We start from the raw sequence: 13,108 nt of genomic DNA on the forward strand, positions 1-13,108 counted from the left end.
CAGAAAAAAAATTTGAAGTGTTTTTTTTTTTTAAAGATTTTTTTAATGTGGATCATTTTTAAAGTCTTTATTGAATTTGTTACAACATTGCTTCTGTTTTATGTTTTGGCTTTTTGTCTACTAGGCATGTGGGATCTTAGCTTCCCAACCTGGGATGGAACCCACACCCCAGGCATTGGAAAGCAAAGTCTCTTAAGCACTGGATTGCCAGGGAAGTTGCTAGAATTCTATAGACAAAAATTTAACAGTGTATAGAGGAGTGGTACAATAGTAGATTATTTTGTCTTTTTAAAAATTTCCTAAATATTCCAATATGTCTAAAATGAACTTGTATTGCTTTCCTAATTGGAAAATGTCATTGAAAAAGGGGTGAATGAAATATACAAAAAGGGCAGAATGTTTAGTGGTTGGGAATTTGCGTTCTCTAACCAGACAGTCCTGTGTTTGAACATAATCTATATGTCAAATGTAACTGAATGTGTTCCTGGATTATAAAGTTCTCCGGGGATGAAAGTTGCCAAGTTACTGTGAAGTGCTGTATTTTGTGGACAGTGTTGGAGAGGCGTCTGCCCTAGCTATGATGTTTCCTTGAGGCAGAAGACTTGCCTGAAGTGATCTCATTCAATTACTTCAAGTGTCCTTCAGATGCCTATTTTTTTGTCTTAGTACTTTATAAAAGATCCCTAAAGTCAGCTTCATTTTTACCGAAACTAAGATATTTTCATCAGCCTCCTCCCCTTCAGCCATGGCTTTGATCACATTTCTATGTCATCCTTCTTTCCCGGGCTTGTGCTATGTAGCAGCACGTGTTGGATGTAGTCACTTCTGAAGTTCATCAACCAAGTGGACATCTTTGACCTGCTCTACTGGACTGACTGCAGAGTAAGTCAGATATTCCAGTCGGAAATGGATTTTTCAATTTGCATATGGAAATACTTTTCTCTTCATCTCTAAATGCAATTTTATGTTAATCCCAGTCAAAGGAATGGGTGTGTGTGGACAACCGGAAGGAAGTGGGTGTGCCCTGGACTGTAGAATTGCCGAGGTGTTTAAATGCTTATGCTGGAAAGGTGTGGAAATAGTTGGTTTGGTTTTGCAACTAGCAGAGACAGATAGAACAAGGCAAAGTGGGACACAGGTGAGAAGGTAGGCATCTGGGGTGAAGCCCTACCATCTGCTGTCTGATGGTCCCTTTCTACATCAACTCAAACCAAAAAGATGATTATTGCCTATCAACTGGCTACCCTGCATTTACAGGATGAATTGTTAAACTACCATTTAGTAAAGAATATTTCTTTTGCTCATCCTGGTACACATAGTAAATAAGAAGTAACTTGACCAAAAAACAGGGTCTGTGATTTGGTGCATATTCCATTGTGACTGATGATTTGGAACTCACATTTGAGGCTACATTCATTTCTGTGTTCACAGGAGTTTGTATTCTTCTGAGCTTTTATTATATCTTGCTCTGGAAGTCTGCTCAGGAAGATAACTATTGACCCTAGTCTCTTGCCCTGTCATTTTCATTCCAGTTTGGGGGTTTAAAACTCCTGGTCTATTTATGTTTGATGGTGCTTTAAAAAATAACTCATGATTCTGGCTTAAAAAAAAATCAAACAGTACTAAGGTTATTAAATGTGTTTTCCTTCTTGAAGTAGCTCTTGGACTCCCCATTGTGAAATTGCTTTTTACCATAGCCAAGTCAGGCTGTCCTAAACTTACCGTTCACATTTGGTGATAATCTTTTAGTCATTGTATTTGAATATGTAACAACCAAATATATGGAACTTAATTTTACTTATGTTTTTACCAGGTGAAAGATGTTCCTGTAGGCTTTGGGGGCTAAAACTGTCAGACTTGGGCACTGCCGTCAACAGGTTGTGCTTACTCTGGGGAGACCTGATAAGGCCTGAAAGTTAAATGATGCCAAGACAAAAATGTGGCAAGGCACTGAGTGGGTGATTAGTAACCAGATGAATTTATGCCTGAGGCATTATCATGTTTATGGTGTAAGCACCAGTGGTGATGAAACAGAGTGGTGAAATCCACTCTGTAGGATTTGGGATGCCAGAGAAATTTAGCAAAAAGGAAGAGCAGCATCTTCAAGTGTAGCAAGATGCAGCACAACAAACAGATCCTGCAGTTGAACAGTCTTGGATTTTGGCCTCAGCTCTGTTCCACTAGCTGGATGATATTGGGCAAATTCCTTCAATTCTGTGAGCCTCGGTGTCCTCCTCTGAGGAAGATGGCACTGCTCACAGTACCTACCTCGGAGGAATTATCAGGATCAAATTACATTTTGCGTAGAAGATGGATCAGTAGATGATAACTCTTATTACAATTAAATACTATGAAAGAGGGATGTGGTTGGTTGCCAAACAAGCATCTGGTCTTACAATGGAGAGATTGTTAGGTTAGATGACATAGCAAAGGTTTAACAATTATTTTGTCTTTGTTTATTTAATTCATTACTTTTTATTTGGCCACACTTTTACTGGGCACCTACTTTGTGCCAGGTGCTATGTTAGTGTAGGAGGAACACTATCCTCACTAGTGATGTTTCATAGGACCGTAGAGGGCAGCCAAAAAGTCAAGAGGCAGGGACACAGCAGTGTGACATGTCTTACTATGGTGATCAGGAACAGATGCTTTACAGGCACACACACATTTTTGAAGTGGTAGTCGGGAAAGGCTTCCCAGGAGAGGTAATGTCTAAGCTGAGACCTTGAGAATGAGGAGTTTGTAAGAGAAACAATAATAGCTAACTTTTAAGCATGCTCCTGTCTACTGAGTACCAGCCTAGGTGTTTCACATGTGTTTTCTTATCTAGTACTCACAACAAAACTATGAGGTAGGTACCATCCTGCCCTCTTTACAGATGAGGAAACAGAGGCTCGTAGATGTAGTTCACTTGCCCTAGAAAATGTAGCTAGTAAATGGGGATACTGGGATTGAAACATATCACATATTTGAGTTCATTGGTATCATCATGAAAGGCCTCCACAATGTTTATACAGTAAGGGCAACTCAGATTAGCAGGAAAGACATTATCCTCTCCTTGTGTGTGCTAACTCACTTCCGTCATGTCTGATGCTTTGCGACTCCATGGACGGTAGCCCACCAGGCTCCTCTGTCCAAGGGATTCTCCAAGCAAGAATACTGGAGTGTATTGCTATACCCTTCTCCAGGGTGTCCTCCATATCCAGGGATCGAACCCTTGTCTCTTATGTCTCCTGCATTGGCAGGCGAGTTCTTTACCACTAGCACCTCCTGGGAAGCCCATCCTCACCTCAGTCATACATATAGAGAAGGCTAAAGGGATAAATGGTTTTCTGAGAGGTGGGTACATGTGAAACAGGAGGTGTGGAGAGCTTTTGAGGAGGACCATGTTATGATTCCAGTGGTTTCTAAGAATGTTGCATCCAGATATGAGGATCCGGTCGGGAGAGGCTGGGGCAGAAGGCCCAGGAAGGAGAGTCCACAGCAAACTGGTATGAGTGGATGCAGACAGTGCTCATGCTTCCTCTCCCTGCATGGAGGGGAGCCACGTGGTACATCTGCTCTGGGAATGTGGGCTCCCCAGGTACTACTGGGCAGATACTGGGGTGCACTGGGCTTACTTTTAAGAACATGAATAAAGCTTGTTAAGAGGGAGCAAGCAAAGGGTTGAGAGCATCACATAAACACACTCAGTGACAACCTACTGTATTCGGTAGTACTGCACAAGGGAAGTCTACACAGTACTCTTTGGTAACCTAAATGGAAAGGAAATCCAATAAAGAGTGGATATATGTATATGTATAGCTTATTCACTTTGCTGTACAGTAGAAACTAATACAACATTGTAAAGAAACTATACTCTAATAAAAATTAATTTTTAAAATAAAAGCCAACACACTCAATGCATGGGGCCACAGTGCAGGCCAAGTCTAGACAAATTAGCAATAACCCAGCTGAGACTTTCCATTTCTGTCATCCAACTGGATAATCAACGTACCATACAAAGTACCATACAAACACCAATGGGTCTCGGGTTTAATTGGTCACGTATCACTTTTTGCAGTGAACCGTGTATTCTAAAGTGAGCAAGAGTCATTTGGACCCATCAGTTTGGGAGGCAGAAACTTCCCCTGAGAATATGTAGGCCTTGGTGGGGAAATCCTTGAACTCTGTCCTCATAATGGCAGGGAACTTGAACACTAGCTACTTGCCAGACACCTATTAAGAGCTTTGCAGTCAGTCCTGCTAACAACCTTTTTACAGGCAAAGTGGCTGTGGGTAGAGAGACAGAATGAGCAACTTACCCAGTGTCTGCCCGTGTAGAGATAGCAGAGCTGGGATTTGTGACCTTAAACCTTACCCTGGACCACCTCTGCCCAGGGCTGGTGATATAATTGGCCCTAATTTTTATTTGAAAGACTATTTGCCAGAAAAACCTCTGAATGCTTTGGACTTGATAGGGCTATAGTCACAGTCCTGGCATTTGTTTATTTCACAGTGATTTATTGAATGAAAATTATATGCTAAGTCCCTGTGCTAAGTTCAGTGGACAAAGCTGTTAGCAGACAGACAAGCACACTGTCCTGATGAAGGTGAACATGTATGTGCAGAGGACAGAATCCTGTGAAGGAAATGAGCTGTGTGTGAGACAGGATAATGGGGAGACCTTGCTGCAATAGGTCAGGGAAGGCCTTTTTTTTTTTAAGTTGAGAAAGTCTTATTTTTTAAAATATTTATTTGGCTGCACTGGATCTTAGTTGCAGCTTGCAGGATCTTAGTTCCCTGATCAGGGATTGAACCTGGGCAGCTTGAATTGGGAGCATGGAGTCTTAGCCACTGGACCACCAGGGAAGTCCCCAAGGGAGGCTTTTCTGATAAGGTGGCAGTTAAGATGGGACCTGAGAATAAATCAGGATAAGAGCCAGTACGAAGTTCCCATAATGGGAAAGGGCTTGGAAATGGGAGGAGGGCAGTGTGAGCCGAGCATGGAGCACAGACAGCAGAGGTGCCCTGGCGAGGTTGAGACACTGCCCTGGGCTAGATGCTGTATCAGAAAGACCTTGTGTAACCTTGAGCACCAAAAGGTGGAAAATTCACTGAGCTGAAGCAGCCCCAACATCCAAACCATGATCAATTACAAATGAAGTCCCTGGGAACTGCAAAGCATCACTGACTGGACCAGAGGTTCATGGAAACTTCAGTGCCCCAGTGATTTTTATTTTTATGGTGCCCTTAGACCAAAAGAAATACATAATGGTTCCATTTATTAAATAGTTAGTTCCAAACAATGTAATATCCAAGCAAGAATACTGGAGTGGGTTGCCATTTCCTTCTCCAGGGGCAAAACTGCGTCTCATGTCTCCTGCATTGGCAGGCGGGTTCTTTACCACTGGTGCCACCTGGGAAGTCCTGTAATATCTTTATGTCCTAGCAACTTTTTAGCAGTCATTTAAAAGAATATGATACCCACAAATTAAAAGAAAAATATAGTATTTTTATTGCATTCTTAAATCACCCAGTTACTAATGGGATGCATGTGCCTGATGAGTACTGCACAACTACTCAGACTTTGGAATCAGATTGGACATTGCCACCTTCATTTTCTGTTCCACAGATTTCCTTTTGGGACTTGCTTTTCATCACAGTTACTGCAGAAAACATGACTTTGCAAACATATGCCCTCATTGAAAGGAATGCAACCTGATCTCATGAATAAGCCTGACACTGAATAACCCTGAGTTACTGAAGTGTTCAGCAGATGTTCAGTATTTCCCATTTCCCTTGGGGAATTTCAAGCCTCTTCCAGAACTTCTGTAAATTTATATGGTGCCCTGGGGTGACTTGGTATACAGTTGGGGGACCACAGAAATAGACATATTACTTTCAGACAATGGAATGAAGCTATTCCTTTGCCACTAAATCCTTTCTCAAAGCCATATTGAGCACATAGTAATATGATACGTGAGGATTCTAGGAAGGAAAATCACCACCTTTTCTGGAATTTGTGTCCTATTTGCACATAAAAGAATAGGGGTGGCCCCAGAATGCTAACCCAGTCTGGCTACTTTGGATAAAGGAGAAGAGAGAAAAGGTGAGAAGTGCATATAGAACTTCAGCAGTAGCATGAAAGCATGTGCTGAATATAAATATGCGATGTGTAGTAGTGATTTGGGGGTTCCTGATGAAGCAATGAATGCCAAGATTCTGAAGGGTTGGTGTTGTCAGAACCTGCAGTTAAGCTGGCTAAGCATAGTCCCTTGTAAACAGGACCATCCTGCCAGAAGGCGGTTATGGAATGTGCAGAAAAGGAATTCAACACCCGGCTCCAGCAACACACTCCTCTGGTTGCTCTCATCTGTTTCTTTAGTTGCATGCCATTCTTGGTGACTGAGAGAAAGTGTGAGGATTAGTGAGCAGAAGAGCAGCCCTGCCTTTGGAATGCCCCCAGAACCTTGATGCAATATGAGTACTGTCTTGTTTCAAGCAACAGTAGCCAGTAGAACCTGTTGACTTTAAGGCAGTTTAACTTTCTCTTTCTGCATGACATCATGTATGCAAATTTTCCAGGCAGCTTGAGACATTGATTAAATCAGTTCCTGTGGCAACAGGGAGATAACCTTACATCATCCTTGTGATTGCTGTACCCAGGAAAACAGCCAGAGAATCCACAGTATCACTCAGAGGCAAAATGTGTCCTCATTGGTCCACACTTTAGACATGAGAAAAATCTATTCTGTATGAAGAAGCTGGCTTAGGCTATCTCCTTTTATCTGGTAGATGATCAGAGAGAAATACTTACCCAGGGAAAATCCTCACCTTGGAAAATTTGCACTTGTAGTTGTCATATTAAAGGGTCCATGTTCTTCTCCCAAGGTGTAATCATCTGAGTTCCCTCCTGGATCCAGTGACTTGTCATGGTTTGCCATATGGAGAGTGGTTCAAGTAATTAATTTATGAAGAAAAAGCGTGGCTTTATTGGGCACTGAGAGTGGGGATGGAAAACAGTGCTATATCCTTTCATACATGGATGAAAGGATACATCCATACTTCAGTACATATTACATTAGAGTAAGCTCCTGCTACCTTTTAAGATGGAATATGGTGCATAGTTAAATGTAATGGTCTCTATGAGCCCAGATGCTTAAACACTGACTCTACCATTTATTGTTTATATGGCATTGGAACAGATGCTTAGTCTTTCTGTGCTGTACTTTCCTTGTGTTAAAATGGAAATGGTTTTTCTAGTACCTGCCACAAAGGGCTGTCATGAAAATTGAAGGAAATATTGTGCACAGAAGAGAGTTCATATGCTCTATGAACAGGACCTTCATAGCTTACAACAGACACTCAGTACCTGTTAAGGGTTAAGGTTTCGTTTGTTGTTGTTGTTGTTTTTTTTTTTTTGGAGACTCCTGTCATCCAGGACTAGATAAATATGATGAATGAACAGTTATCTCCCCTTCAAAATGCTCAGGACAAAGGTGCTTTCAGTGCGATGCAGATACCAAACACACCCAGGAAGCCAGGGATCCTCTCCAAGGAAGCATCGAAACAAACACATTTTATTTATTTGGCCATTCTTTCATCCATCACACTTTTATTGAATGCCTAGTGTATTGTTTGGTTGAGAGCAAATTCCTTTTCATAAGAAGTTTACAGCCTAGCGGAAATAAACCAAGTGCTCAGATGGCTATTTAGGACGGGATGAGAGAAGGGCTCAAAGTTCAAAAGAACTGCTAGGGGAAGGTAAGGTGTGTAGAGACCATGCCTACTTGGGAGGTTGAAGATTACATGAAGGAGGCGTTGTCACAGCAGATTTGGAGGGGAGGCTGTATTGTTACAAGGAAGAAAACGACAGTCAGGGAGGGGGCATTGAGCTAGGACAATGCAGGGGCTGAGTGTCCAGAAGACATCAGTTTCTTCTACCCTGGAGTCTAGTGTTGACAAAAGAAAAAGTGAAAAAATGAAGCTAGAAAAATAACAGCAGACAGATATACAAATAATTGATAAGAACTGTTGAGCACATTGAGCAAAGTCCAATTAGGACCAGTTCAGTTCAGTTCAGTCGCTCCGTTGTGTCCAACTCTTTGTGACCCCATGGACTTCAGCACGCCAGGGTTCCCTGTCCATCACCAACTCCTGGAGCTTGCTCAAACTCATGTCTATTAAGTCAGTGATGCCATCCAATCATCTCCTCCTCTGTCGTCCCTGTCTCCTCCGGCCTTCAATCTTGCCCAACAAGTCAGTTCTTTTCCAATGAGTCAGTTCTTCACATAAGATGGCCAAAGTATTGGAGTTTCAGCTTCAGCATCAGTCCTTCCAATGAATATTCAGGACTGATTACCTTTAGGATGGACTGGTTTGATCTCCCTGCAGTCCAAGGGACTCTCAAGAGTCTTCTCCAACACCACAGTTCCAAAGCATCAATTCTTCAGCGCTCAGCTTTCTTTATGGTCTAACTCTCACATCCATACTGACTACTGGAAAAACCATAACTTTGACTAGATGGACCTTTGTTGGCAAAGTAATGTCTCTGCTTATCAATATGTCAAGGTTGGTCATAGCTTTTCTTCCAATGAGCAAGTGTCTTTTAATTTCATGGCTGCAGTCACCACCTGCAGTGATCTTGGAGCCCAAGAAAATAAAGTCTCTCACTGTTTCCATTGTTTCTCCATCTATTTGCCATGGAGTGATGGGACCAGATGCCATGATCTTAGTTTTTTTGAATGTTAAGTTTTAGGCCAGCTTTTCACTCTCCTCTTTCACTTTAATCCAAAGGCTCTTTAGTGCCTCTTCACTTTCTGCCATAAGTGTGGTGTCATCTGTGTATCTGAGGTTATTGATATTTGTCCCAGCAATCTTGATTCCAGCTTGTGCTTCATCCAGCCAAGCATTTCATATGATGTACTCTGCATATAAGTTAAATAAGCAGGGTGACAATATATAGCCTTGACGTACTCCTTTCTTGAATTGGAACCAGTCTGTTGTTCCATGTCCAGTTCTAACTGTTGCTTCTTGACCTGCATACAGATTTCTTAGGAGGCAGGTAAGGTGGTCTGGTATTCTCATCTCTTTAAGAATTTTCCACAGTTTGTTGTGTCTACACAATCAAAGGCTTTGGCATAGCCAATAAAGCAGAAGGGAAGTAGGAGATAAGGGTTAAGCTGACAAGGCAGTAAAATGGCTTGGATGTCTGGTGATAGCCACTGTCAGCATTTGAGGTTTTAAATACAGGAAGTGAGGAGATTGCCGAGGTCCAGCCCCGGCTGATCCAGGGAGTTTGAAGCGGGGACGGTGTTGGCGAGGATCAGGATACAATAGCTTCAATTCGATATTAATTAGAGATGTAAAGAGTAATAGAATGAGGATAGCTCAGTAGGAAAATTCAGTGGAGAAAAGAGGCTGAGTAGCTTGGTTTACGCAGAAGAACAATAAAACTTCAAGACAAGAAGTTTGCACCACTTACATAGGCCGCAGGCGTCCTTCCGTTCTCCTGAAGGAGAGGAGACACTGAGGCCTCCCCGGTCGGATCTTAGAAGCCCAGGCAAAATTAGTAACCTTGGTGGGTTCCGCGCTCCAGATGGAGACTCAGCCAGAGTTTGAGAGAGAGAGCGACATGGGGAGACCAGTATTTCGAGGAACTGATCCCAATTCTTTATTTTCCATGGTCTACTTTTATACACTGAGATGTTATGCAAAAGTCACGTGGGGTCAGCAGTCCTGACTTTTATCAAAGTCAGGTGCTTCATACAAATGTATACAGAGGTCTTAGAGGTGTTACATCATCTTCTGGCCAGGGGGCCTGCTGACAATTTATGACCCTCTCCTTGTGACAGCAGTCTGTCAACCAGGACACTTATTTCTCCAGGGGTGATTATTCTTAAAAAAGACTCCACCTTCCAAAGGTACCAGATAAAGTTACATTCCTATAGGGTGAGGGTGTAGTGGGTTTTAATTAAGGAAATAATTTACTTAGCTTAAGGCCTAATGTGATTAATATCAAAGGTTAATACTTATTTCTTCTATATATCCATTAATATGTGTAAGGGCAGGGGATGTGGAGACTCAGCTCAAACATTGGCTAAACAAACAAAAAACCCTTCACCAATACAATTTCTAATCAGCCCACTATACTTATACTAATGGTTTTCTAACTTTTCTAAGGAACGTGTTTTTAGAAGGTTTAAAGCATCTCGTGCCTCTCACAGTTGGGAGGCTGTGAGCAATCACATGTGGCCAGACAAGCCTGTCAGGCAGGCTAGAGAACCTTCAGAGGAGTTTGTAGGTTAAAACACTCTTGTCACGCCCAGGAGTTTTTATTAACTGGAGCTCTAAGTTAACTCCTTCTCTGAAAGAGGTGGTGGGGGACAGCCCCCCATAAAGTCAAAGGTGTAGGTGAGAGCACAAAGTAGTAAAGTAGGCAGGCTCTGGTTATGGGGGTAGATGCTCGAGGATTTCCAGGGGGACTCCTGAGGCTTGATCCTGCCTTTGCGTATGTCGAGCCTCCTTCCTCATGACCTTTGCCACGGACGGAGTGCCTCACGCTGGCCCCCAACAGGAGATCAGAGCTTTGCTCAACTTTCTGTTTAGTGAGCCAAGCTGCCTACTTTTGAGGCCATACTGTTTTCTAGGGGGAAGCTCTGCAAACCTGAGTCCGTGCAGGGATCCAGCTCTAGAGGGATCCAGTCCAGACCAGAAGAGGGAATGATGTCTTGGCAATCAGGAGTCTCCACTCAGAAATCCAGCTTTCATTCTAGACTTGTCCTTAGATCGGGATGGACTATCACTGTGTGCTTGTGTGTGCTCAGATGTGAGGGGAGAAAGAGAAACTGAATAGTCGAAACCCCTCTGTCAGTCATGTGACTTTCTGAACCGTCTCCCCTGGTTCTCTCTGTTCTGCTGATACTTCCTTCTAAGATCCAAAAGGGCATCACTGACTTTAACCATCTCTAGGGCCAGATATTCCTGGGTGAAAAAGAGGGGCTTCTTGAGAGGAAATGAAAGAAGACAGAGATGTGGTTTTGCCTTAAAGTTTTTCTGATGTGAACAGCTGGATTTTTTGAAATTGAAAAATGGGCCTTTCATTTTGAAATAGAAAGATAGGCCTGAAAGTGTGATGTAAGTGCAGGCGTTTGGAGTCTCTCCTGGAGAACACATAAAGGTGAGTAGGGGTTCTCCAGAATTACCTTGGTGGAGGTTTTGGCTGGGAAGTGGGAGTGGAAAGGGCACAGAAATAGAAACCAGGCCACCTAGGATCTTCTGGTCCCGTGTTTTCCAAAGGGCAAGTGCGAGGTGAGGTGATTTTAGACTATAAGCGAACAACTTGTTAAACAGTTACAGATCTCAAATGAGAACTTTTTCCATTTCAAAGTTTTTCTGATGCAGTTAAGGAGGAGGTCTCAGTTTGGGGTTAGGGTGTCTTTAATACCTCTCCACTGGAGAAGGAAATGGCAACCCATTCCAGTACTCTTGCCTGGAAAATCCCATGGACGCAGGAGCCTGGTAGGCTGCAGTCCATGGGGTAACTAAGGGTCGGACACGACTGAAGAGACTCACTTCCACTTTTCACTTTCATGCATTGGAGAAGGAAATGGCAACCCACTCCAGTGTTCTTGCCTGGAGAATCCTAGGGACGGGGGAGCCTGGTGGGCTGCCGTCTATGGGGTCGCACAGAGTCGGACACGACTGAAGTGACTTAGCAGCAGCAGCAGCAATACCTCTCCACACTTCTTGTTTTTCCTTTAAAAAAAAAACAAACCAAAAAAACCTTTATTTACTTATTTGTTTGTCTGCACCGGGTCTCAGTTGTGAACTTAGGATCTTCAGTCTTCATTGCAGCTTGTAGGATCTTCTTTGTGGCATGCGGGATCTAGTTCCTTGACCAGGGATTGAACCTGGGCCCTTGCATTAGGACTTGAGGGTCTTTGCCCCTGGATCACCAGGGAAGTCCCTCCACTACTTGTTGATTTCTCTTTTCAACAGATGCTGAGGTTTTTACAAGGCAGGCGTATCAATTCTAGAGGATCTCATCCTTGGCTCACACTACTATTTCCTGAAGAGAGCTTTAAAAATCACTTTTTTCTGGTCTCTTCCTCTCTGCTTCCCCTACTGGGGTATGGCCTGGGCATTAGGACTTTTAAAAGCTCTCCAAGCAGCAGTTTCTAATTAGAATTTTACATTGTATTTATTAATCTATTTATGGCAAGGGATGTTGGTTTTCTGTTTCAGGTAGTGAAGTAAAGTTTCTTCTAAATATCAATTGACTTAAGAAAATTGTTAAGCACCCATTAAAAAAAAACGCAAAAAATAAAAGAAAAAATAAACAAATGGGACCTAATTAAACTTAAAAGCTTCTGCACAACAAAGGAATCTATAAGCAAGGTGAAAAGACAGCCTTCAGAATGGGAGAAAATAATAGCAAATGAAGCAACTGACAAACAACTAATCTCAAAAATATACAAGCAACTCCTACAGCTCAATTCCAGAAAAATAAATGACCCAATCAAAAAATGGGCCAAAGAACTAAATAGACATTTCTCCAAAGAAGACATACAGATGGCTAACAAACACATGAAAAGATGCTCAACATCACTCATTACCAGAGAAATGCAAATCAAAACCACTATGAGGTACCATTTCACACCAGTCAGAATGGCTGTGATCCAAAAGTCTACAAGCAATAAATGCTGGAGAGGGTGTGGAGAAAAGGGAGCCCTCTTCCACTGTTGGTGGGAATGCAAACTAGTACAGCCACTATGGAGAACAGTGTGGAGATTCCTTAAAAAACTGGAAACAGAACTGCCTTATGATCCAGCAATCCCACTGCTGGGCATACACACTGAGGAGACCAGAAGGGAAGGAGACACATGTACCCCAATGTTGATCGCAGCACTGTTTATAATAGCCAGGACATGGAAGCAACTAGATGTCCATCAGCAGATGAATGGATAAGAAAGCTGTGGTACATATACACAATGGAGTATTACTCTGCCATTAAAAAGAATACATTTGAATCAGTTCTAATGAGGTGGATGAAACTGGAGCCTATCATACAGAGTGAAGTTAGCCATAAAGAAAAACACCAATACAGTATACTAACGCATATATA

The sequence above is a fragment of the Bubalus kerabau genome, chromosome 1 (assembly GCF_029407905.1).
Source record: "Bubalus kerabau isolate K-KA32 ecotype Philippines breed swamp buffalo chromosome 1, PCC_UOA_SB_1v2, whole genome shotgun sequence".
Lineage (NCBI taxonomy): Eukaryota > Metazoa > Chordata > Mammalia > Artiodactyla > Bovidae > Bubalus > Bubalus kerabau.